At 38.3% G+C, this 27,573-nt stretch overlaps 1 non-coding gene and 1 pseudogene across 1 annotated transcript; one reads left to right on the forward strand and one right to left on the reverse strand.

Moving 5' to 3' along the window:
* Window positions 1–17,421: 17,421 nt before the first annotated feature.
* LOC113267270 (small nucleolar RNA U13) lies at window positions 17,422–17,524 on the reverse strand. The gene has a single exon (XR_003320682.1). It is a non-coding gene; the product is annotated as a small nucleolar RNA U13 (small nucleolar RNA).
* A 3,352-nt stretch (window positions 17,525–20,876) lies between these two features.
* LOC123001792 (putative uncharacterized protein C6orf52) lies at window positions 20,877–26,490 on the forward strand (annotated as a pseudogene).
* The last annotated feature ends 1,083 nt before the right edge of the window (window positions 26,491–27,573 follow it).

Raw genomic sequence — 27,573 nt, forward strand, 5'->3', positions numbered from 1 at the left:
TACCACAATAAAATCATCCACAAATCTAGCCAGTTTTCTTAAGAAAACTCTGGATTTACTCTGGCCAAAGTTCACAGCCACATTGCTAGAGCTCACCCCCACTTTTCACAGCACTTAATACCTCCACAAATGAGTATACAGGAGCCTAATGTGACAGGTGGAGGATTGGTTCCTAGTGAGTGGAGTCACAGGAAGCTCCCTGTAATCTAAACTGGCATAATGCTTAAAGTATTTTTAATTATTCTCATATTTCTAGTTCTTGTGGTAAAAGTTCTCCTATTTTCAAAATTTGATAACTCTATAGTAGTTCTTCTTATGGTATGTGTAGTTTTTAACTTTAAGCATAACAACTGTGTGAGTGTGTGTGTGTGAGAGAGAGAGAATCTCACAGAACTTGAATTATGGAAATGTCCATACACCAGGGTTTTTATAAGTCTTGTACCAATTTTTATATTAATTTCCTTCTGATTTTGAATTTTCTACTGGGGCCACTCCTGCTATTCCTTAATCTGCTAGGTATAAAACATCACTATCTCCACATCTGATTTTAATTGTAAATTATGTTCAAGCTTGTACCATACAGGAATTGATTTTGGATTATAATCATCAATCAGGGATATGTACTATTCTGAAAAAGAGCAAAATAATGAAAAAAATGATAGGAATGAAAGAAAGGAGGGATGGGGGGAAGGAAGGAAGAAAGAACTTGATGGTTTTCTTATGGAACAAATACGGCCTTACACTGAGATCTACACTTGCTATAAGGACCATATAACTGGACTAGTTTCCTTTTCTCTGGAAAGAAAAGATCTACTCAGTAACAGTCACTGATTTATCCTACATTATATGCACTAAGTTCCTCCGGGATACAAGGAAGAGATAGTAGCAGGCTGTTTTTAGAGATTGTGGGTTTTAGAGAATAAGTCAGTTCTCATTCCCCACCTCACCTTCTTCCTTGGCCCTATCTCTTTTCCCCATGTGAGAATTAGAACTCTAGCTCTGCCTTCCAAATCCCATAAGTCATGTTGGTATTGGCACCTGTTTTTGCTTTGCTTTGATCCCCACCCCCCCCCACAACTCCACCCTTTTTTATTTTGGCATCTGAAATTTACCTGTCTCCATTGAGTTCAACTCTGTATTTTTTTTTAGTTTTTAAACTGTACTAACATTGTTTCTAAAATGACTTATTACTTACTATATGATGAATTTTGTGTGTGTGAAAATCTTTTAACATTGATTATGGATTTATTGACAGAGAACAAAGTTTTCAGGATTCAAAATGTTGATAATACAGGGAAAAGGTAAAACTAGTTAAAAATAAAATCAAGCAGGGGCCCCTGGGTGGCATAGTCAGTTATTTGGCTCAGGTCAAGATCTCAGGGTCATGGGTTCAAGACCTGTGTGGGGGATTTGCATTCAGCAGGGAGTCTGCTTGAGCTTCTCTTCCTCTCCCTCTCTCTCTGCCCCTCCCTCACTCTCTCCCCCCTCTCTAAAACAAATCAATAAATCTTTAAAAAAATTAAATTAAATTAAGCATTACAAAGTGTCATTATTTATAATTCAAATAAATGTTAGAGATTAATTGGACACTTAGGTAGTCAGGGCCAGGGTCCCCAAAAATAAAACAAAAAATCCAGGATAGCCAAGACAAAATTGCACTAGCATCCTGTTCTACAGCTTAGGCAAGACCACAATAGCATCCTGCCTAGCAGCCTCTGCAGAAGTGACTTTTGCGAAACATCCTGAAACACAATATTTAACTATAAAACATCAGTCACTATCACAAGTTGAGGCAGTTAGTCTCCAGATGTCAGCCCAAAAAGACCATAACATGTGAACAATAACACAAGAGGCAGAGGAGCACGATCAAAGCCCTGACTGGCACACCTTAGCAGCCAATCCACAGGGGGCCCACACTCAGAATGCTTACGACAGTTCATTGAAAGAGTTGATAAAAACCCCTAGATTTGAACACCAAAACGGAAACCCTCTTGGGTCCCTTTCCTCTCTGGGAGCTTTGTACTGTGGCTTATTAAACTTTGCTTTGCTGCCCACCACTCTTCGTCTGGTCTACCTCTTCATTCTTCAAAGTGGCATGACAGAGAACCTCAAGCTCTATGGGAACAAAAATACTGTAACATAAATACTCTCTTTGTTTATAATAGACCATTCATTTCTTTCATGAATAATAAAAACTAGCACTACATATTTTTTTTTTTTTAGAGAGGGAGTGGGAGTAGAGGAAGAGAGAGGATCTTAAGCAGGCTCCATGCCCAGCATGGAGCCCAAGGTGGAGGGCTCTATCTCATGACCCTGAGATCATGATCTGAGTCAAAATCAAGAGTCAGATGCTCAACCAACTGAGCCACCCAAGGGCTCCAACACTACATCAATCCTTTTAGAATTTGATGCCTCTGAGCTTTCATTAGACCTGATCTGGATTTCAATTCTTTTCAAAGAATGCCCACCAATTAGGGGGCCATTTTTTCTTATTTTAAGTATTTCTCCAGGTTTTCCACTTTTTTCCCCATTATTTCTCTCATGTTTCTTTATCATGTTGCCTTTTTCAACTATAAATCTTAGCCTAATTCTATATTCTATAATTCTATAACCTAATTCTATATTCTATATCTAACCTAACTCTATATTTTAACATTGACCAACTGTCTTATAGAAGAAACCCTGAAAGTGAGAGGATGGTGGGAGAAATGTGGTAGCAAGAGGTAACCAGACCTGTTCCCTCAGAATATACATACACCCGCATGTGCACCCATGTGCGCCCATTCCCAAATAGTAGAACATAAAAGAGGGCTGCTCCCCTCAACTCCAGTTTTCCCATCTGATTCAGCCAAAGATAAGAAAGAAGAATAAAAGCAATAAAAACAAAACACAAAACAAAAACACATTTACCACCACAGATATCTATAAATCATCAAATATCTACCTTTCATGTGTTTCCTGGGCCTATGGGGAGACCATTTATAAAGTTAGTCATACAACCAGAGAATAAATGAGACCTATAAGATTTCTTGAAACTGACTCCAATGTTTGAATTCATATGTGGAAAGTTGTAGCAATTATCTGTATGGGTCTTCCACTGAAGAAGGGGAGGAACCCTCATACTGGGATAGAGGGCCATGTTTTTAATAATTTGGAAAATAGTTCCTGAGAGACCAAGCATTTGAATCCACTAACTCTGCAACTGAAGCCATTACCCTTAGTAATTGTTAATACACGATGCAACTTATTTCCTTGTTTCCCCATGTATTTCTTATTTCACTGTTGGGTATTTTGGTAGGGGAGAGTTAGGATTTTATTTTTAATCATACTTAGGTTCTATTTTCTCAAACTGCATCATTTTTCTAGACTCCTCCCACAGGCTTTACAACTTTACCTCACTCACAAAACCTGGGTTCATAAGTTGCACTTGCTAAGGGCTTGAGTCACGGTTAGGATTGTCATTCTTTCTCAGTCAGGTCCTCTCCTCAACAGGGAGATGCAGGAGGCTAGGGAGACAGTAACAGTCTTGTAAACAGTCTTGTAAACAGCCACAGCAATAAAGGAGAAAGAAGGGAATAGGTGCAGTGAGATGCCATGAAAACATCACAGAAGAATCTATGTAGTTGTAACCTGAGGTTCAATCATGGATTTGCTCATCTCTAATTTAAAATGGGAGATTTAAAATTCTACCACCTTAATCTTTACCTAAAAGTCAAAGGTTTTCCTATTCCTCTCCTCCAGATTCTTCCTTCATTAAATACCCATTATCTTTTGAAATTTTAAGCTTCTTTTTCTCTAGTGACTAAAAGAAGAGAGATGGAAGACAGAATGGGTGCTGCTATAATTAAATTTGGAGATATAATAGAGAAAAATTGAGTTAGCTTCAGATGATGCTTCTTTAGAAGTTTTCTGCTGAGAGTTGAGGGTGTAAGGGTGGAGACAGGTCAGATATTTAAGGAGAATAGAAAAGGAATGGAATAGTGTGTAGTGGAAGAACAAGCTGACTTGGAAAATGAGATCAGGTTTCTGGTATACTTGGGATACATTTGAATTTGATGATTAAATTTATAATGAAATCCATATACCCTGTTTTGGATTTTTCTTACAGTGCTCTAGCTGTCATAGATAATTGGGTTCTAGATAATTGGGTTCATTCTAGTTTGCCATTTTGTCAAACAAGGGGAAGTGAATTTGGGATACTGGTAACAGGAAAATTAAAATGATGGACTGTAGAAATTAAGAGGATAGAAGTGGAAGTGGAGACAGGAAAAGTCTGACAAATGAAAAAGAAAGAATGGGGATAAATGGACTAGAAATCACAGTAGTGTTTAAGTATAATCCCAATACAATTAGTTAGATAAGGAAGTTGGAAATATCAATTGTGATTAAAGAGTGGAGTGTTTAAATTGGTGCTTTTTGCTTTTGAAGAGCCTTTAGGTGAAGAAAAGTTCCAAGACGTGCATACAGTAAGCATGTAGTAAGGTAGAATGGAAATGAAAATCATCAGAGAAAAGGAAGTATATTCGTTGGGGTAGGAATGCTCCCTACAGGGATGCTTGGGTGGCTCAGTCAGTTAAGTGTCTGCCTTCAGCTCATGTCATGATCCCAGGGCCCTGGGATTGAGTCCTGCATCAGACTCCTCATTCAGCAGGCAGCCTACTTCTCCTTCTGCCTGCTGCTCCCCCTGCTTGTGCTCTCTCTCTCTCTGGCAAATAAACAAATAAATAAAGTCTTAAAAAAAAAAAAGGAATGCTCCCTACACTCATGGAGTCAGGCAAGAACCAGAGCTATGTTAAGAAATACAAAATACTATGGGAATGTATGAGATAGTGTGTGGGCTTCCTTAACATACCTTTAATCACTGTAAATATCTGATACTTCCTTGTCTCCACGAGTGTAGAAATTATATTTATCTTGGTTATCTCCAAAATCTAACACAGTTGATGGAACACAGAAAGACTTAATAAATGTTAACAAATGAGTGAATGCATAAATGATGGAATGAAGCATATTTTGGAAGGTGATTGTAGCCACCTTCCAAGATGACTCCCAATGAGCTTTGGATTCTAGTATTCACATCCTTAAGTAGTCATGTCCCACATTTTATTAGGGTTAAATTGTGTGATCAGTAGACTATGGTAGAAGGGAAGATGTGAATTCTGACAGTAGTGTATAAACCCTATAGCCCCCATCTTGGATCACTTGCATTGACAGAAGACACATCATGAGCAGCACACAGTGAGGAAATGAACTTGGAAGCTGATCCACCAATGCCACTCAAGTTTTCAAAGATTGGAGTTCAACCAACAGTCTGACTATAATCTCATGAGAGATCCTGAGCCAGAACCACTGCAGCAAAGCCATTCCTAAAAGTCTTAATCCTCAGAAACTATGTGAGAGAATTATGTTAGTTGATTTAAGCTGTTAAGTTTTGGGGTTATTTGTTATGCAGCAACACATAGCTAATACAGATGGTAAGCTATTTTCACAGAACATTTCACAACTTGTTCTCCACTTTTACTCCATCCAGATGAAGGGTTCCTCAAACTTCCACCATCCCTCCTGCCCCTACTTTTGATTGGTATCATTTCAGGAAGAAGAGTCTTTTCAGCCTATAGGTCCACGGAAGATTCAGGACAAAACAATTGTTCCTTAGTCTCAGGGCATAATTTACATTTCCTCCTATTTGTACATAGAATCATAAACAATGTCTCCTCTTTTTACTCTATAATAATTTTAAGAGTCTGGTATTTCCACTTTAGTAATAAAATATCCACATGAGTACAAATTTTGTGGGTTTTTTTTTAAGATTTTATTTATTTATTTGAGAGAGAGAGAGAGCGAGAGAGAGAGAGCATGAGCAGAGGGAGAGGGAGAAGCAGACTCCCCGCTAAGCAGATAGCCTGATGTGGGGCTCGATCCCAGGACCCTGAGATCATGACCTGAGCCAAAGGCAGACACTTAACAAACTGAGCCACCCAGGCACCCCTAAATTTTGTGTTTAAAGACATAAAATACCACTACATTATGGCATTATGACTTACTTTCTCATTTTGTGAGATTGTGTAGGCTGATACAGAAGGTGTAAAGAACTTCTGAAATTTCATTGATTGCCCAATTCACACTGATTTACTGCCATATTTGGCATGTTCTTTAGTCTTTCTCAAAAGCAAAAGCAAGTCAGTATAAGTCATAATTGACACAAGCCACAAAATGCACTTTCAGCATAGGATGACTCCACTAAAATTTAGTTTTGTTCATCCCATTTTTAATTATAAGTAATTAAAGCTTCAATAATAATAAATTCAAAAACAAATTGGAAACCTTAGGGATAATTAATATCAGGTATAATACAATTCCTGCTCAAGTATTATTTTTAATTCATCATATTGCTTAAAAAATGAAGCCTTACATGATAAGACATATTATATTAAGGATAGTTTAAAAATTCATTATGTTTGTCAGAAAAAGCAATTAAATGAATTAAAAGGAATACTGCATATTTTGCAGGTGGGCATGTTTATTCTCAAAGGATATTTTAGACAACAGTTCCAGAATAAAAATTTTAGTGAATATCAAATTGACACAGTTAATTGATAATTTCCCAAATAAATTTTGTAAAATAAAATAACAATCATTTTCTACAAATATAATTTTACCATATGAGGTTTCTCATCTGTATGAAATATAGTGACATATAATAACCAAATTTTTAGGTACTATTGTTTCCTCTACATATGTAATGAAAGTACATAGGGTTTCCTCTGTATCCTACTTAAGGATAATATATATTAAAAACCTGGACCTATCTTTATATATGAGATTGACTGGATATTGCAGGATTATTATATATTTTTTCCCAAATTTTTCACATTCATGAAAGATCGATAAAGAAAATATTATCAGTTTATATAACATAGTCTAACTTACATATCTAATTATCAAAAAATGTTTACGCTTATATTATGCAGTGTTATCCTATGTCACAGTAATATATTATGATCGAGTTTACATTTGTTTTATATAATAGCTGGATGACATTCAATTCTTTTGTCAGATCTGACTCCTAAAAGAGATTATTTGAAGGACAATTAGCATTGTGAAATTTGCTCTAAAATCATTTCAACACACATTTAAACTTGTTCTTGTTCACCTACAACATAAGCATGCATCACTGTGTTTTGCAACTCACCTATTCTGCATGCCAGCTTGAAAAATCAACACATCAGAATAGAGTGCCCATAATTCTCAATCAAAAATGTATTTCCATAATAAAAAAGGAGCACATTCTTGGGTCTATCTAATAACCATGTCTAAAAGATATGTTAAACATAAGCATTATAAGAATCATAGCTGAAGAGGAGTGTCATTTGCTTATATATGTGTATGTTTGCACTAGAGACTTCAGCACTTCCACACCATATTAACAGAGAGCAAAACTACAACAGATGCATGCATACACAATATAGGCTTCACCTAATATCCAACCTGGCTAGTATTCATTAAATTAGAGCTTGAAAGTTCCTTGAGAGCTAGGACAGACATCTCTCATGCTTCTTGGTACCTACCTTCTCCCCCCATCCCCAGGGTATCTAGCACAATGTATGAAACAGGTGATTAATACACATTTTTAGTTGAGTTGACAAATGCAAACATTTTTTTTTTCAATCAGATAGCTTTTATCTGCTGCTAGGCCTTATTTTGTGTTAACTATGTTAGAGATATATTGCAATTGAACTTACTTATGTTCCTAGTGCTAAATATTATTTTAGACATTTTTGTTCTGCCAAGAAATCTCATGAAGATAGACATAAAATAGCTCAACCATTAAGTTAAGAACACTAGTGTTAAAAAGGCAAAAAAAAAAAAAAATATATATATATATATATATATATATATATATATATATATATAGTTGACAGATTTTAGTCCCATTGGTATACCACTTAGGTACCATTTGGCTATTCACACAAAAGAGCTCTCAATCTCCAGACACCCTTGACTGAGACACTAGATCTCAGGTTTACACACGAGAAGGGGCCAGCCAGCTCACCTCACCAAGTGACCCACCATTAAGCTGTACTCTTCCAGTGTGGCTCTGGAAAGTAGCACAGTCCCCTGCCTCCCCCTTTTCTTGGTGTTCCCAATCATCATTCAAATTATTTTACTGAACATTACTAAGGAAAATTGGCAAAGTTTAATGAGTTAGAATGGCAAGTTGCAAAATTTTCATAATTGGATAAAAACTGTATGTTACTTAAGTAGCTATACAGTAACTGTATCTACCCCAATAAGCGACTGTAGATTCTAATTTTTCTTCTCAAGGTCAGCACAGAAGTCAGGTTGAAGTTCTCTTCTCCACTCTGACTCCATCCAGAGGGAGGATTCCCTAAACTTCCACCATCCTTCCCAGCCCTACTTTTGATTGGCATTGTTCCATAAAGAAGAGTCTTCTCAGCCTATAGGTATGTGGATGAAATCAGGACAAAACAATTGCTGCCTTGTCTCAAATAAGACCACACTTCTTTCAGTTCGTACATACATCCATTTCTGCGTCCTCTGCCCAAAAGAGGCCCCTTTACAGGCAACTCTTCGGAATAAAACTCTATAAAAGTGAGCATGCCCTTCAGCTCATAATCTCACATCTATTAATTTAACCTCAGGAGTGAAAATTTTAAAGGAGATAACTTTATGCATTCAGACTTATACTCCAACAGTACTCATAATAGTAAAAATTGGAAGAATTCAATTAATAACCCGCAATGAGGAAATTTTTAATAAAATTATGAGTTAGTCATTTAATGAAATATCAAGCAAACATTATAGTTATGAATATTAGATTGTAAAGTATAAAAATCTGCTGCCTCTGATTCAATAAGGCATCTGTGCAATGAGGAACTTCCAAAACAGACGCCGGTCCCAGAATTACGCCACTTTGCTGCTATCTGCACCAGTGAAAGGGGAAAGACCACATGCCTACCCACATGTACTTCCAAAGAGCTTTCCCTCAGGTTCTCTGATAGTGTAATTCTAGCTTTGAGTGAATCTGAGAAATGCAATGCTTAGCTTTCTAGCTACAAGGGGCTAGAATACAAACTGAGGGAGGTAATCCACAGGATCCGTTGCTGCTGTTAGGAAATGAACAATTGCTTTTATTCAGCACAGTTATACAGGTGAGGAGGAGCCAACGAGGCACAGGTATAGCATCAATGGGCACTTTTTAGGAAGCATAATTTCTAGAACTAGCAGTTAAGGAAAAATATTTATTACTATTTTAATAAGACAATGTTTAATAACAGAATGTTTGTCAGTGACTAATACATTCTAAAGTCCTGTTGAGTGAATGAAATCAGAAATGACAAAAGTGAAACAGCCTACTATTATAGAAAGAGGACTAAGGGATCAACAGATTCCTGTTTCAGTTCTGGTTTTGTTACCAACTAAATAAATTACTTAGTAACTTAGTCATTTAAGTAAATAACTAGTTACTTACACGAGATCTTGGAGTAATACCAATTTATTGAAGTATAGAAGAGAGCATTTCTAAGTTTTTTTCCTATTCCTAAAAAGTGTTAAATTTCACCATTAGTATTATCATGATCATCTATGCTATTGACTTCTCATGTAAATTTTAGCTTATTTAGTCTTATATTTATGAAAAGGGGAAGCCATTTGTACCATATATACCATATATGCATACTCCTTTTCTATGATAATTATAATCCCTGGAAAATTAGATTGTATGAACTTTAGAATATTCCATGCAATTGCCTTTTTTTCCCCCAAAAAATATTTATGCTATGCTGGAATTTCTTTGGTATCTTAGAGTTATACATTACTGATGGAACATTTATCTTTCTTCCTTGGATTAATTAGGGAGCTACTATTTATTGAGTATGTGCTGTATCAGACACTGTGTTAGATAGTCCTAAAATACAACCCTTGCACTTAGAAAGCATTAAACAATTATACCAGTTGGATTTCTATGGTATTTTCAGATTTACAAAGGACATTCACAGACTTTATCTCACTGAGTCCTAATAAGAATCCCATAAGATATAAAATTTTTTACCAAAGAAGCAACTGAGGTTTAGATAAGTAATCCGCCCAAGGTCATACAGCAAGCGAATGGCAAAGTCCTGATGGGTTTCTGTGCCTCAAAACCCACATCAGGCTTTAACTATAACCTTTTGGCTACTGCACATGAAGAAAAACCCTCATTAAATGACACTACTCTGCTAGAGTTCATGTTTCCCTTTTGCTTTGGGCAAGATAGCTCAATTTCAGGGGCGCCTGGGTGGCACAGCAGTTAAGCGTCTGCCTTCGGCTCAGGGCGTGATCCCGGAGTACTGGGATCGAGCCCCACGTCCGGCTCTTCCGCTGGGAGCCTGCTTCTTCCTCTCCCACTCCCCCTGCTTGTGTTCCCTCTCTTGCTGGCTGTCTCTATCTCTGTCAAATAAATAAATAAAATCTTAAAAAAAAAAAAAAGATAGCTCAATTCCAGGCAAAGCCAGCACAGCTCCCATTATGTTTCTTTCCTGATTAGTGGCCTACAAAATGTAGTCATCATCTCTGACAAAGATTAAAGCCTCACCTTGCTAAGTAAGCACCCTAGATCAATTTATGTCAGTACAGTACAATTTTACTTTATTTTACTATGAATTAATTAGAATAGTTCTAACCTATTTAAATTTTTGTAAAAAATGATATTGTAAAATATTGTCAAGAGGCATGTACAGATATATAGGAATGAGGAAAACTTTCTTCTACCAACATCACACTTGAAGTGAGCTTATAAGATCGAAAAGAAGGGTGAAAATTAACTCCAGGTACTAGGCACAGAAGCAATGGAGTTGTCCTTTGAATAATCTTGTCATTGAGGAAAATCTAGCAGTACTACTATCAGAAGGGAAAAAAATTGAAAAAATAAGAAACCCTTGTGTGTAAAAATTAATACAAAATAGAAAATTAATATTTTCTATCATCTAGAGAAATAAACTCACATTTGAATTTACTTCATAATAATAGAGTAATATAAAAGAGGGGTACCTGGATGGCTCAGTCATTTGAGCATCTGCCTACAACTGTGGTCATGATCCCTGGGTCCTGGGATCGAGTCCCGCATCAGGCTCCCTGCTCAGTGGGGAATCTGCTTCTCCCTCTACCCTTCCCCACTGCTTTGATCTCTCTCTATCTCTCAAATAAACAAAATCTTAAAAAGAAGAATAATATAAAAGAACAATGACAACGAATAAAAATTATTATTGCTAGAAATACAGTTCCAGGGTGAGTTCCTTAAATGGAATCAGAGAGCATTAAAAAGGGAAGTGATTTATGGAGTTATAAACCATTAATTACGATACCATTTAACCTTATGTCCTGAGAATTTATGATGTATGTGTGTATGTTCAAGGGATTAGAATGAGTATTAAAGTTGTCTTAAGCCATTAAGTATTTTTAAAAGAAAGGAAAAATGAAATACTTCAAAATATAGTAAGTGTGATCTATTTGATTTGATTGAAAGTCTTATACAAGGATTTTTCCTATAAGTCTTAATTTAATACTTCCACTCTTTAACACACAGAATCATGTTATGAAATACACCTAATCAGATCTTCATTTAGGATGACATATGCATTCTCGGCCCCAAATAAATAGCATTTGAAGATCTGCATAAGTTTGTGGGAGCACAAAAACAAAACAAAAAAACCCTGTTCCTACTCTTATGTTTAAGGCCAAAGATATGAGATAATCAAAAGGCACAGGTGAAAGATACCCAAACAAAATAACTATCAACTGTCTGATTACTCAGAACAACTCTATAATTTAACTTAGGGAAGAAAAGACTTCTTAGGAAAGAAATAATAACCAGTTCAGTATAGAATAGGATATTGAGTGGAATTTCCCGTCGTCTCAGAATTTTAGCTAACATGCAAAGCCCAAAATTAAATGCAAAATTCTAAAACAAAACAAAAAATTAGAATGAGATCCTTAACACAAATTTTCTAAGAGGTTATAGAAACAGCTCTGCAACCACCAACTAGGGAATGGTGGAGAGTGCTCGATTCCCTAAGAAGTGTAGTGTTTGTTGCTGAGAGGGTTTTCTTTCTTTGTACTGTTCTCCCCCACGCCCAAGTCAAGTGATTAGAATTGGGAGGACGATTCTAAGTGAATCGTTCATAAAGATGTGTGATGCCATCCCAAGTAAAGATGTTAAATATGGTCACCTAAACATGTATCTTTATCCTACTGCTTATAAAAACCCTACTTAAACAAGAGTTTACAGATTTTTTTTTTAAGGAATGATACCATGAGAACAAAGAAAACAGGAGAAAAAAACAATTGCAAAAGCAGACAAATTGAGAAAAATCAGAATTTGAAAATCAGAATGAATGTTAATGGATCTACCAGCCCTGAGAGGACTGTATTCTAAACTGGCAGTGGTGAAAGCCAATAAACAACCCAATTTGCATTGCTGATCCCTGAAAACACTCCAGTAGTTGGAAGCACCAGATGTCCTGGAAGTAAGGGGAAAGATGGTTTTTAAAATAGCAGATTGGCTGAAAGTCTGTTAAAGAAGACGTTAGAATCTTAGATCCTCTCACTTACTTCATATATTCAGGTCACTATATCTTCTCCAACCTGGTAGATAATGGGAGGTTTTAGTCTCTGGAGAGGATAAAATAGTTGGTAAAATGTAGCATTCATGAAACTATCACAGGATGCTACTTTTAAAGTATAGTTAGAAACCAAAAAGAGCCCTTGAGAATTAAAAATATGGTAAGAGAAACAGTAAACTCAACAGGCAAGTTAGAAGTGAGCTGCGATCTCCCTGGAAGCAAAATCTCTCAAGAAAGGGAAGAAGGAAGGAGGGAAGGAGGGAGGGAAGGAAGGAAGGAAGGAAGGAAGGAAGGAAGGAAGGAAGGAAGGAAGGAAGGAAGAAGGGAGAGAGAAAATAAAACTTAGAGAGTGCCTTAGTCTGTTTGGACTGCTGTTAACAAGTACCATAGACTGGAAGGCTTATAAGCAACAGAAATTTATTTCCTACAATTCTAGAGGCAGGAAAGTCCAAGATCAGGGCACTAGCAGATTCAGTGTGTACTGGGGACTAGCATCCTGGTTCATAGAACAACCTTCTTCTCACTGTAACCTCACATGGGGAAACAGGGCTCTCTGGTCTCTTCAACACCTTAAAAGGGCACCATTTCCATCCATGAAGGCTCTACTGTCATGACCTAATCATCTCCTGAAGGCTCCACCTCCAAATACCATCTCATTGGGGATTAGCTTATAACATATGAATTCTGGGGCAGACAAAAATATTCAATCTATAGCAGACTGTCAGTCTAGGAGATTCAATATTCAAATAATGAGAATTCAGAAGAATGGAAGAAAATGGAAGGGAGGAAATCATTAGAAATACTTCAAATATTTTATATACAGAAGAATAAAAAATTGCAAATTATAAGATCTGAGTGCCAAGACAATAGATTCAAAATAGATCCACACCAAGAGAAGACACATTATTTTCCAATTTAAAAAGAAGAAAGAAAGAAAGAAAGAAAGAAAGAAAGAAAGAAAGAAAGAAAGAAAGAAAGAAAGAAAGAGTAAAATCAAAAAGGGTCTAAATTTTGGGAGAGATGGGGATAGAGTGTGGAGATTACTTAAAAAAAAAAAATGAATGGCTTTGGTAGCCTGTCATCAACACTGTTGATGGCTAGAAGAAAACAGAGCAATTACTTCAAAATTCTGAGCAAGAATTATTTTCAATTCAGCTCCCAAACAAAATAAATTCAAGACAAGGACAGAGATGTTTTTAGATAGACAAAATCCTCAAAATTTGCCTCCTGAACATACTTTCTCAGTAGTGGACACTGGAAACAGATCTGGCAACAAGCCAGAGGTGACAAGAATCCTCAGGAAGATAATGAAAGGAGATCCTAGGAGGAATGGTTTACAGGGACCTAGAAACAACCAGTCCAGATTAAAAGAGATCAGTTTATCGTAGTATTTTCTCCAAAAATACTAAAAATAGAATACCTGTTGTGTCTAAAAGTTTTGGTAGAAGATTTATATTATTTGGCAAAAACTTGAGGTGGAAGTATAATGTGTACAAGGAAAATAAAAAAAAATAAACAGAAAAGACAATTTTAATTCCAGAAATGATGAAGTGTTACACTAGAAAATAATCATAGTATGCTACATGAATATTTACATGGTCATAACAATGTAAATTCTTAATAGTGATTAAGACAAAATTATAACATAAGCCTCCTGGAAGGATGGGAGGGAGGAAAGTTTATGTATGGTGGGCAAAGATGTAGGTAAAGTATAGTTAAGTTTTCCATTGGGGGAAGTCAACAGATACAGAGAGATCAAGAAGTAGAAGTACAAGAATGTCATTTGGAGGTATGATTACCAAAAGACATAGCTAAATGAATTAAAGTTGGTTGTCTCTGTAAAGGAGGAAACAGTAGAGGGTATTGATGGCAAGAGGCTGCTGTGTTTTTGCAAAGAGCTTTGTAAAACATTCACTCCATTTATGTATACTAGGAAAAAATGAAAGTAAACAGAAGACCACTGCTTGTGTGAAGGGAAAGTGCAATTTGTTCCCTGCATAGACATGCACCTGGGCTCTAGAATTGCTAGTCTGTACTTTTGCCTGCCTGAGTTGAGGAAAGTGAGCACAGGGCTGAAAGAAGAGGAGACAGCTATTTGGAACAGCTGGGAGCACTGGCATGGCAAGAATACAAGGATTGTCTAGTGTATTAGTTTTCTAGCTGTCATAAAATATAACCACATTTAGTGCTTTAAAACTAATTTACAGTTTTTATTTACAATAGATCAGAAGTCTGACACAGGTCTCGCAGGACTAAAATCAAGGTGTCAGTAGGGCTGCCTTCTCTTCTGAAGTCTCTAGGAAAGAATCTATTTCTTTGCCTTTTCCAGCTTCTAAAGGTCACCCATTGTTCCTGGCTCATAACCTTCTTCTTCCATCTTCTTCCATCTTCATAGCTAGTAACAGCAAGTCCTTGTATCATACCACCCTGACCTAAACTTCTGCTTCCCTCTTCCATTCTTAAGGACCTCTGTGACTACATTGGATCCCCCCAGATAATTCAGGATAATCTCTCATTTAAAGTCAGCTGGGATCAGCAACCTTAACTCTGTCTGCCACCTTAATTTCCCTTTGTCATGTAACATGACATATTCATAGATTCCAGGGTTTCAGATACGGAAATCTTTGGAGGACCATCTATTCTTTTCATCATTTAACACATCTAGGGATAGAATGGACAATTCAGAAGGTAGATGGACTTCAGCTATCTTGCTAGTACTTCACCTGAGAGAGATTCCCACTGATGAACTGTAAGGTAACCAGCCACAAAGGTAGACCAATGGTTGTGGGCTTTAAAGGGGAAAAGTGGAGACAACTCTAGATCATGCACAAAAGAAAATTTTGTAGAAGAGAAGCTCAAAAGAATCCATATATTTGCCTAACCACCAAGAGTTAGACTAAATATTCTCCATAAAGCATAGACAGCCAATCAATGACAGTCAGAAAAGTGACAAAAACAAAACAGTAAGAAGAGGATTGTGTCATCATATAGACAAATGGGGAGAGATTTGCCACTTTTCTCTGATCTGTATCTCAAGCCCAGAGGATTTAGAACTTTTACAAGAATTAGAAGTAGGAATCCTATAAGAACATACCACCACCAAGTTACTCGACTTTATCCCTGGAGAAGAGTTTGAATTCATACAATATTGATGCTGTAGACTTGATCAGAATTTTAATAAACAAAAGTGCCTGGAAAATTTACAGACTCTGACAAAGATGCAGTAAGAGATGGAAAAAGTAATTTATAGCATACTAACCACTGAGGACAGTTAGTGAAAAAATTTTGAGTTTCTTATATTTTTACCTCTAAGAGTCTATATTCTTAATAACCGCTCACAAGTATATGAAAATCTGGAGAGCCAATTCAATTTGTATGTCACTAAGATTACATTAGCTCTGGGGAGTACAACAGAGGAACACGGTGCCCCTCAGGTGAGCTGGAGGACCATGTTCTTTCCTCAGGCTCTTATTTCCAGCAACAGTTCTCCTTAAAACTATATTCTCACTGTAGAATGAAAAAAAATGGGGCTCAAGTTAAAAGTGGTAAAATCATTTTTCATTTTCTAAGCAGTGATAGAATGACTAGTGCTGTTATAAATACAAGCAATGAGTTCATACCTTCATGATCTTAAAGTATATAAATGGAATCAACATTTTTCATTTCAAAGGTAAAAAAAGGTAGGAAAGAATCAGAGAAGTGATTTGCTTTTGTAACACAAACTATTTGCTCTGCTGTCATATTCAGCCTCTCCTCTTATTCATCCACCTCTTCAACCTCCCACAAAAGCCTTTAGGGATGGAGCAACATCTCAAAGAGTGATGGAGGGTACAGGTTAACATTTAGCGAGCTGTTTCGACTTTAACAGTAGAGATTTACATGTTTTCCCCCTGAAAGACTGTAGAATAATTTTTAACATTCAGAACCTAAGATAGAAAAAACAATTATCAATTGTTTGATATGCAATTATGCAATCATAAAACAGTATACTCTATCGATTTTCTCTTTCTATTTTATACTCTCCATTCTCTTTTTCTTTCTCTTTTTCAATTTTTGCTCTGTGTAGGAGATACCTCTATTACTCACCCCTGTTTGTTTCTCTTTTCCTTCGAGGCACATTGGAAAGCCAATGGGCTGGAAGTGAAGTGATATATGTCATGTCTGTGTGGAGATATTTAAGTTGATAGTGCAAGACCCACCAGCACTCTCTTTCCCTAAACTTGTGAAAATGCGTGTTGAGAAGGAGTTGCCAAAAGCTCAAAGCAGCTTGGATTGTCAAACAACAGCATTCAAGGCAGATACCCTGGAGAGTCACTTGAATCCTAAACTGGCTTCAAGTGAGCAAGAAATAAATTTTTGTCTGGTCATGGAGAGTTTAATTTTTCGTTGCTGTTACTATAGCATAACCTAGGCCATCCTGACGAATAACGTTCACTATGCATAACCTATTTCTCCATTTTGGTTTTCATTTTAAGTTGCCCTTATCCTTAGGCATTTCTTTCTCTCTCTCTCTTTCTTTTTTTTTTTTTTTAATTTTATTTATTTATTTGACAGAGATAGAGACAGCCAGCAAGAGAGGGAACACAAGCAGGGGGAGTGGGAGAGGAAGAAGCAGGCTCATAGCGGAGGAGCCTGATGCGGGGCTCGATCCCACAACGCCGGGATCACGCCCTGAGCCGAAGGCAGACGCCCAACCGCTGTGCCACCCAGGCGCCCCTATCTCTCTCTCTCTCTCTTTCTTTCTTTCTCCCCTTTCTTTCTCTTTCTTTTTTTTCTTTTCGTTTCTTTTTTCTTTCCCCCATGTCAGACTGGTAATGTGCCAAGGTGGTAACAAGGTTTGAGGGAGGCACATGTCACACAAAGCATGAATACCCAATCATCACGTTTATGAACTACAAAAGGATCTATCTGTAGGTATGTCTTCATGTTACTAAATGTGCTTGATCAATCTTCAAATTAAAGTTTGTCAAATATACACATATGAAGAGGTATAGGCATAAACATAATGAAGAGCCAGTTTCTTTGGAATATCAAGCTAGAAGGAATCTTGTTGATTCAGTTTGAACCACAGGTCCTCCTTAGGTGATACAGTAAGTATTACACTACCATTTCTTAAGAAAGATGCCTTCCTATGACTGTCAATTCTAGGTACATTTATGAAAAAGCACACACACTGGAACCAGAGAAACTGAGTTTTTCATTCAATTCCACTACCACAAGTTCTTTGATTCTGAGTAATGCTAAATTCTCACAGCCTTAAAAAATATCTGCAAAATGGGGGAATGATATATCTAATTTGTGGCGTTTGGGAGTGAGCAAAGATAATGCAGGCAAAAATTTACCAAGTGCAAGGTCCCCAGGGAAGAAAACAAAGTTCCTAATGATATCCCCTTGTTCTCTAGTTTTGATGTCTCCTTCTGCTCAACTCTCCTACATTGATTTCCCAAATCTTTGCACAGATTAGTTCCAAATATATCTACTTCGGTAACTGAAGAAAAACACAAGCCAGTACACCAGTCCCCCCTCATCCGTGAGGGATACAGTCCAAGGCCCCTGGTGGAGACCTGGATAGTGCTGAACTCTATATATACTATGCTTTTTCCTATGCAAATACACCTATGATAAAGTTTATTTTATAAATTAAGCCCAGTAAGAGAGTAACAACAATACATAATAATAAAATAGAACAATTATAACAGACTGTAATAAAACTTATGCGAATGCGGTCTCGCTCTCTTAAAATATCTTACTGCGCCGTACTCACCCTTCTTCTCGTGATGAGGTGAGATGATAAAATGCCTCCGCGAGACTAAGCGAGGTAATGACGTAGCATTCTGACGTAAAGTTAGGCTTCTTTTGTCGTTCTGCCGATTCGTCAGAAGGAAGATCATCCATCTGCTTCGGGACCGCGGTTGATGACTGAGAACTGAAACTGCAGAAAGAGAAACTGCAGATAAGGGGGAGTTACTGTATTCTTCTCAGGCTAATAATAGTTCTCTCTCTCTCTTTTTTTTTTTTTGAAAGATTTTATTCATTTATTTATTTAAGAGCGTGAGAGAGAGAGATCGCGGGCGGGGTGGCGGGGGGGAGAGGGTAGAAGGAGAAGCAGATTCCCCACGGAGCAGGGATCCCGGCGCAGGACTTGAGATCCTAGGACCCTGGAATCACGACCGGAGCTGAAGGCAGACACTCAACCACTGAGCCACCCAGGTGCCCTAATAATAGTCTTCTTTGGGTAAAAAGCACATTGGAATTCCTGAAATGGCAAGTGTTTTTCATATCACACGTTGTTCATGTTATTGACATTTGACTTGGGGCAAACTTTGTCGAGTCTACTCTGTATCGGGAAAGCAAGGTAGAACCATGTAAGGCACCGGTCTGACCTTAGGAAGGGATTACTTGGCATAGAATCTCTTGATGGTCGTTAGGGAGAGTCAGTGTAGATTAATAATTAAGTTTATGGGTTCATGCCCAAGGTCTGTCACTTATAGTCTATGTGATTGGACAAACAATTTTGCCTCAGTTTTTTTTTTTTATGAGATTGGGAACATGGTAATGTTCCACACATCATTTGCTGGAGGATTAAACAGTTACATACAGCACCTTCAGAACAATGCTTGACATCTAGTAGGTACTATGTTAGTGTGACTATAATCACTATTGTGATAGAAGGAGATTCAGTAGAGGGTTGACCATAGTTTTCTAGAACTTTGATTTATGTTTACACCAGCTTCTCAACTGTGCATTATCTGTTTGAGTTATATCCTTTCTTATGAGAGTAATGAGAGAATCCTCTACAGCTATGGGCCTCCTCAGCTTCTATTCCTATTTTAAGGAACAGAAGAAGCTGTCTAGAAATAATGCAAGTAAAAGTGGATGCTTATGGAGAATACCAATGGCAAATGTGAGGGTTTTGCAACAGCCCAGAAATACAGATATTTCTTAACTCTCCAAACTTAAAATAACTAAAGGCCAAATACTGCTACTGGAAACATCAGGGAAAATTTGCAGTTCCCAGGCCCGGCTGGTCTTCTGCCTGAATGGAACTGGCAGAGGAGGAGTAGTTATGAAGGAAGAGGAAAGAATTAGATTATAATAAGCTAGTAATTTCCTGGAGATGTTCTAGGCCTTCTAGCCACACTGTCCATTGAAGAACGAAAACTACCATGTAAGTTCGAAGTCAAGGCAGATATGTTATGTGTAGACTAAGTCTGTCATCAAGGGAGAGGGGGAGATCCTCAGTCTGAGGATCTGGATTAATGACCAGGAACTGACCAGGGAACATCAAGGAGCTCCCTGGAACCTTGTTATAAGCAAGTATGAGAAGTACCTGATAGAACTGGCCCAAGAGCTGCCCTTCTTCGATAAATTAGTTTGTATATTTAAACATTTATTAGTCACTGAATATATGCCAGGCCCACTGATTATGTGAAGAAACAATGATAGAAACAGAATGGAATTTAAGAGTAAGCCATGGAACTTAGTGACTGATTAGATTGGAGGGGTGAGGAAGAACAGCTAAGGAGACTTTTCAGGTTTTGTGGATTCTAGAAAATACCATTGTGGGAGGAGTGATGAGTTTTTTGGGGTTCACTGTACTTGCAAGGCTTTAGATTGTGACTTTGTACCTTTTAAAGACCACTATGAATGGAATAAGGAAGGCAGAAACCTAATGTTAGTGCTTCAAGAGAAATCGGAAGGTAAAGAAATGGATATAATGATTATGGTCTATTCTTACAAGAAAATCATAAAGGAAGACACACCTGGTACTGTAATTATATAATGAGACATGTGGTCAAGAGATTTTTTTTTTTTTTTACTGGAAAAAAAATAGTTTAATGGCTTGGTGAGAAGAATAAATTAGGAGAGAGAGATTTAAAGAAATGATGGCTCATGGGCTCCAGAAGAGTTGGGAGTTCAGATCAAGTTTAGCAAGAGAAGGAAGTTCTCATTATTTGGGATTAGAGGAAAGCAGAATATCTTTCTACAAGGGAAGGGATTTGTTCTGGGTTTAAAATCAAATGGAGGGCAGTTATAGAGAGATCATATTTTGGCTAAAAATAAAAATGAGCAATAATGTATGTGAGTCAAACAGGAACTTGTTACTGCCATAGAACAAAGTGGTTTTTAATGTCAAAAGTAGAATGGATCATCTAGAGTGGTTTTACATTATTTTTGTCTGGAGATAGGCAAGAAACAGCTAAATGACCAGTTATCAGAAATGTTTATACATATGAAATACAGCAGCTCATTTGAATGACCCAGTCCAGTGCTGATTTTCTGATTTGCAGAACTTGTTTTACACGTTTGCTTTCTACTCTAACACCATCTTGGACATTTTCCAAAGATCTAGAGAGCAGACAAATATTGATTTTAAATTAAGCTTGTTGGAAGACTTGAAAGCCCATGCTTGTCTCTGGTAGAAGATGGAGAAGTGCATTTTCACCTTTAAATGGAAAGGAAATCAAAGTAGCATTTAGGTTTATTAAACCTAAATTCGGCCATCTGGGTCTTTGTAATGCAATACAAATTTGAAGACACATGCTCTTGGAACTTATTTGAATAATGCAGTTCAGATCATGTTGTTGGTGTAAAAGACAAATATGATTATTCTGTTTCACAACAGAGATGGTTGTGAGGTAGGGAGAAGGGAGCCAGATTTGTAGATGTTGAAATATCAGTCATTATCTTATGACCAGCACAATGTAGAAGAGGAATCACCTCTTCTAAAAATGCAGTTCTCTTGGTACAACTGACAATGATCTTAACACAACCAACAATGAACAATATAGCACACTTCTGACTTACATGTAAGCAATATTCATTCACAAATAGTTTTCAAAGTGTATGGTTATATTTTGACTATAGTTTTAATTTTAAACTATTTTAAAATGAAAATATATAAAATACGAAAGAAGATTATTCTACTAATATACAGAGGAAGAAATATGCGGAATCTTGTACTATGCTAAATCTTCCTGACACGGACAAACAATGATTCCTACCTTTTTGTATTTTTAATACAATTTTAATCACTGAATTATATACTTTGTGTAACTAAGATTAAGTTATTTTATAATCAATCATAACAAGACACTAAAAGGCAAAGTATGTAATTACCATGGTTTTCTCTTAATCATAATTATGCTTCTTTCATATACATGCAGAGTACCACATCACTCAGCTCTGGACTTCTCATTGAGTAGCCTCCCAGCAGTTTTATGCCTAGGAAAAGGCAGGAACAGGCCATCTAACTAAACTTCCCTGAGAGTCATTGGGCGGGTAGGAAATAATTGCTTTTTAGGTAGGAAGTTACTAGTAGGACAAACCCAAATAAAAGGGTTGATTATGTTGCAGAAAGTAAAATTAGTTCACTCTTAACTCTTTTCAGAAATTTTACTACAAGTTGCCATAAGTAGATGCATTGTGTCGATCGGAGTGAACAAAATTTGTTAAGGTATCAGACAAAAGATGAACCTATCCTCACAGTCTAAAATACAGGGCTTCAAGTAACATGATCTCCTTCTGACAAACATCTTATAATTCCAAAAACTGTCTTTCGTTCCTAAACAAGTAACAATTACTTTCTCAGACTGTAAACATTTAAGCAATCCAACCTAATGACATCTACTCAAATATATTTGTGAATGACAATGGATAAAAATGAGCAATAATGTATGTGAGTCAAACAGAAACTTGTTACTGCCATAGTACAAGAAGTACAGCTATTTTACTTCCCCTTTAATTCCATTTTTTATTTAGTGACTATACAATATTCTTAGTCTCCTAGTACTTCCTTTGAATTTATGAGCTAAGCAGATTCTGCAGAGAAAATACTCTCCTTCCCCCATCTGCCCCTAACTTTATTCGTATTAGAGATGCTTTGGAAATAATTTGTAGAGTAAGGAACCTAGTGGGAAACCATGGACATTTCACAACCACAAATGATTAGCTCTTACATCAGACAATTCCCAGACACATCAAAGTGAGATGGTAAACTTTAGCAAATAAAAATGCAGGACACCCAGTTAAGTTTGAATTTCAGATGTTAATTTTTAAAAATATAAATATGTCCCAAACATTGTATGGAGTGCACTAAAACATTACTTTGCGCTAAAAATGTATTCATTATACCAAAAATTATTCACTAAATAAATTTAGTGCATCATCGTGCACTAAAATTATATTGAACTAAAAAATTACTCACTGTTTGTCTGAAGTTCAAATTTAACCGGGCATCCTGAATTTTATCTGGCAATCCTCCACAAGGACATTTTGTAGTAGCAATGTCTTTCTCTCCTGTTAGACTCTGTGTTCCTTTATGGTAGGGATGGAGTAATTCATACTTGAACAGTCAGCCCCTAAAGTAATGTCTGGTACATAATGGATACACAATAAAAATGTATTGAATGAATGAATGAAGTAAAGGATGAATTTTAAAGAACTGATATAGATAGATATAAATATTTACTTTGTAGCTTATTTTGTTAGCGTAGCTCAACAAAATAACTATTACTGGTACTGTCAAAGAGTAGAGCCAGAGTTTCAGCCCCACCAGGGTCGCCCCTTTGGCCAACTGGTATGGGAAACAGCACACCTGCTATTCTCTTTCCGGCTACAGGTGTGGCTGTGCAGTAAATGGAAATGGACACAACCTTCTTTTTGTGTGTGTGACCTCTGGATACCCAGCTGAAACTTAGGTTACACTTGAGGAAACCACAGCTCTAGCCAAAAACTGAGATGAAGACCCACTAGAAGATCCACATCTCCATTTGAATATTGGGGAATTGAGGAGCTTATAGTGAAAACTGAAGAACTGAATAAGTCTCCCATGAATTGTCACTGGCTGCCTCGGGACACAAGTCACTCAAAAATCCCAGATGAGACCCCCAAAAAGCAAGATGCCCATTCAGCTATGCAACTATCATACTGATTGAATCCTGGTTTGTTATTGTTTGGGAGAAGGAAAGTGTTGTCCCAGGAATGTGCAGAACTCCGCACGTAAATACAAACTCTCAGGACTGAAAAGTGATTGACATGATAGAGCATAACGTAAACAAACTTTACCAGCATGTGTGCACACACACACAGTATAAATATAAAATATATTTTCAAAATACAAATGTATTAAAAACTTATAGAATATATATCTTTATGTTTATATCTATCGATATATGGATAAATAGGTAGATAAAAAGATAAATTTAGACTCTGAATGAAACCATGTGGGTTTTACAGGTTTATAACTTTAACTCACAATGGCTAACGCATATGGACTACGATGTGTCCTAACACATCTCGGAAATGATCATGACTGACCATAAAATTGTGAAATGTGAGATACAGTATGTTTTTGTTGTTCCCGCCCTTCTGATACCTTCTCTTCTCCCACACCTGGACTGTTGCAATGACCTAATTTTCTAAGGACCTGAACCTCTGGAGCTTCCCACTCCACCACCCTCCCCAGGACTATCAGATCCACATCGGCTGGTCCTCCAAGTCCATTTTCCATTGTTGTCACTCAGTCCCATAGAATTGGTTGCCGTTCCTCTCCCTGTACAAAACTTAATAGCAACTTGGACTACTCCCCAAGGTGACTTTTGTGCTTTCCCAGGTAAATAACAATCTTTTAAAATATGGGAATGGAATTAGCAGAAACCACAGATCTACCTGCCCTTTTTACCAGGGTAACCTTGATTTCAGGGGTGCCTTTGCTTTGTGATCTGACTCAAAAGAGTGACCAGTGATGTGAATTTTTGACCAAGTAAGGGGAGAGAGGAGGATATTTGTTACTGTTGGATCCTTCTGGCAGGCTGCTGGGGTAGACTTGATCACTGAGACCTCCTGGAACACCTTACATGCCCCAGAGCAAACCTACCTTCTAAACAGCTGAAGTTCTAGGAAGTTTCTTCTGTGGTTCTTTCTTGCTTATTACTTCAGGTACACGCTCTTCCACTAGGAAATCAGTGTTTCCCGTAGTCTGACTCCACTCAATCTGCTCAAATTTAATTCATACTGTTTTTATTGCACATGACATCTGCTTTTCATTTCCATCTCCACCTCCTTGCACATCAATTTTTTTCCTGGATAGTCCTCCTCAATTAACTGCACATTTCTAGGAAACCTTCTCTGCCTATGTTAAACACTTTCTCTAAGCTCTCAATGCATTTCTAGTTTATATCTACACTTCTTGCTAATATTAGCAAACATTTTCTTCCTAGATGGAAACTCACATGAGCAATCATCAATCGCCATTATAACTCTTACAAAAGTTACAGCATTTTTATACTAATTCATGAGACAAACAAGATCAAGGGTCAATTCGTTAATATTTGTATGTACCCCTGAACAAATATTCCAGATAGATTTGAAATTTTTTATTACATGGCTGTAATCAATTCCTGAAGCAACATCAAATGGCATCATTAGCTCTGCACATTTAAACTAGTGTTCAGAGGCTGTGCATGTTAGTGAGAACTGGTAGTAATACTCAAAATACATTCAGAACTCAATTTTGTATGTGATAAGCTTTCTTCGAATATTTAAGCTGAAATACTATTTTAGAACCAAGAACAGGACACAGGCGTACACACTGTACGGATAACCTACATTAAATGGTTCCTAAGAATACAAGGGATAATTCCAGAACTTGACTTATCCGTACCTTAGAGTGGATTCCTAAAAGGCTCCAAACTGGGTTTCATGTAAGTAGAAAAACGTACTTAAGCCTAAGGGATATATAAATGAAAATATTGGAAAAGCACACAAATTTTCAGGGCTCTGTGCAGTCAGGCTCATGGAGGATACCAATTGCCTTATCTTTTCATTTAGGTTTCAGATTAATTCAACAAACATTTAGGGTACACCTACTGACTATTTTTGCCTTTGTGCTAGGAGCTGGGTTAGAACTATAAATACGGCAAACTCCCAGCCATCAAGGAGTACAGTCTAATTACAGAGACCCCCATAGAAACAAGCACGTAGGGCGTGACATTTCCAGCTCTGAGGCATCAGAACGCACGTATTATAGATCTTTTGTATATCCTTCAGTCACGCAATTAAAAAATCTTCCGTGCGACCCTGTGCGAGGAGGCACTTGGGTAGTGCCGTCTGGGAGGAACATTACAGAGTTGAAAGTTCGTTCAAGCAGCTGTGCACAACACAACAGTTTGATTGGAGCCTGAGGAGGGGGCAGGGTCTCACTGGCCACAATCAGGGCCGGAGATTATTTGCAGTCTACTGCCCTAGAGGTAATGGGGTTTGGAACTACTTTGGTGATTTGGTAAAAAGAAAGAAAACGGAGAGGGGAACCCAGCTTACCCAGGAGCCCCCACCACTTGCTGATTGGACCCACTTAGCATCTGCAGGAAGGACAACAATAAAATGAAAAACATTTCTAGGGGTGAACCCCAAAGGTCAATCTCTGGCTGTGCGGGACAATGGGGGTCCGGCCTCCTCTTCTCTTCCAAAAGGGCGAAGGAGTCTTAATGAAGAGACATTTTCTCCGCGAAGATTCTAAACCCCAGCGGGTTCCACTAACTCCAGAGCAGCGAAGCCACCGGCGGGGACCAGGGGAGGGAGGGGGGTGGAGGGGTGTCGCTATGTGAAACGCTACTCTGGGACCCGGACCCTGAGCAACAGCCGCGCCCCAGCGCCCCTGCGCCTGCCGCGCGCGACCCCGGGCCGGCTGCACGCTCCCAGAGGCGCGGTCGGTGCTGCGCCCCCGCCCTCGCCGAGCCGCGGCGCGCACACCCGGGCCGGAGCGCGCCCCCGGCACACAGGCACCGCTGCGCTTCGAGCGCTCAGACCTCGGCCGGCGCTGGCAGAGGAGACCAACTCCCGCGCGCCCGCCGGCATGCGCCTCGGCTAGCTGCTCCCGGTTCGCGCGTCCTGCTTCCGATTATTCCCGTCTCCCTCTCAGTCTCTCTGCTGGCGCTCTCTCACTCTCTCACTCTCTCGCTCTCTCGCTCTCTCTTTCAGACACACTCACACACGTATACACATACAATCCCACGCCAATCTATACACTGGAGGAAAAAACATTTCCTTCGCGCCCCCTCCCTCTCCAGCGCCAGAAGCTGAGCAGCCGCGTGGTGGGGGCCCCCGGACCGTCTGGAAATGCTAATCCTAAAGCGCTTCCTCGCTTGTATCCAGCTCCTCTGTGTTTGCCGCCTGGGTGAGTGATCAGACCTCGGTGGGGTTTCATCTCCGGGATCGTTTGGGACACGGTGGGGGGATTTGAGAGCATTAGGTACTTGCTGCCGCCGCCGCCATCTAGCAAGGGGGGAAAAGGCACGGTGGACTGGGGATCCCACGGGGTTGGAGGCGCCGCGTTGGGTGTCAGCGGCGTGAGAGAATGCACCCCCTCCCCACCTCGCACCTCCGCCACCTTCCATCCGCCGGCGGGGAGCTGGGCCAGAAGAGAGAGGCATGCCGTGCTCGGTTGCGGTCCGCACAGCTCATGTCTCTGCTCCTTTGCAAAGTGTGAAAAGAGCCTTTTAGGTACACAGAAGAAGAGAAATGCAACCAAGGTGCGGGACTACGTATTGGATAGGATTTTTGCTTTTAGATTCATTGTGGGCTTGAATGAAAAATACACGTGCCCGATGCGAGTGATACACACCACACACACACACACACTCCCAAAAGGTAGTAACAAGAACAAGCACCAACCTGACTTTTCAGTGTTTTCGAGTACTTTTAATTTAGTCACATTCAAGTCTGGGCAGTTACGTTAAAAAAAAAAAAAAGTTTCAATCGAAATTTCTATCAACGTTCTGCCACTGCAGCCAAAGTCAGAGGAAAGCTGCAGGTTATGTATTTATTCATGGATTCATCTTTCACCTACCACCTTCCAGGTTACACATTCAATACTGAAATTGCATTTTGAAACAGACAGAATTATTTACCTGGGATGCAGAGTCAAGTGATCCAGTCATTTTCCAGAAGAATT

Source organism: Ursus arctos, unplaced genomic scaffold (genome assembly GCF_023065955.2).
Source record: "Ursus arctos isolate Adak ecotype North America unplaced genomic scaffold, UrsArc2.0 scaffold_3, whole genome shotgun sequence".
Classification (NCBI taxonomy): Eukaryota; Metazoa; Chordata; class Mammalia; order Carnivora; family Ursidae; genus Ursus; species Ursus arctos.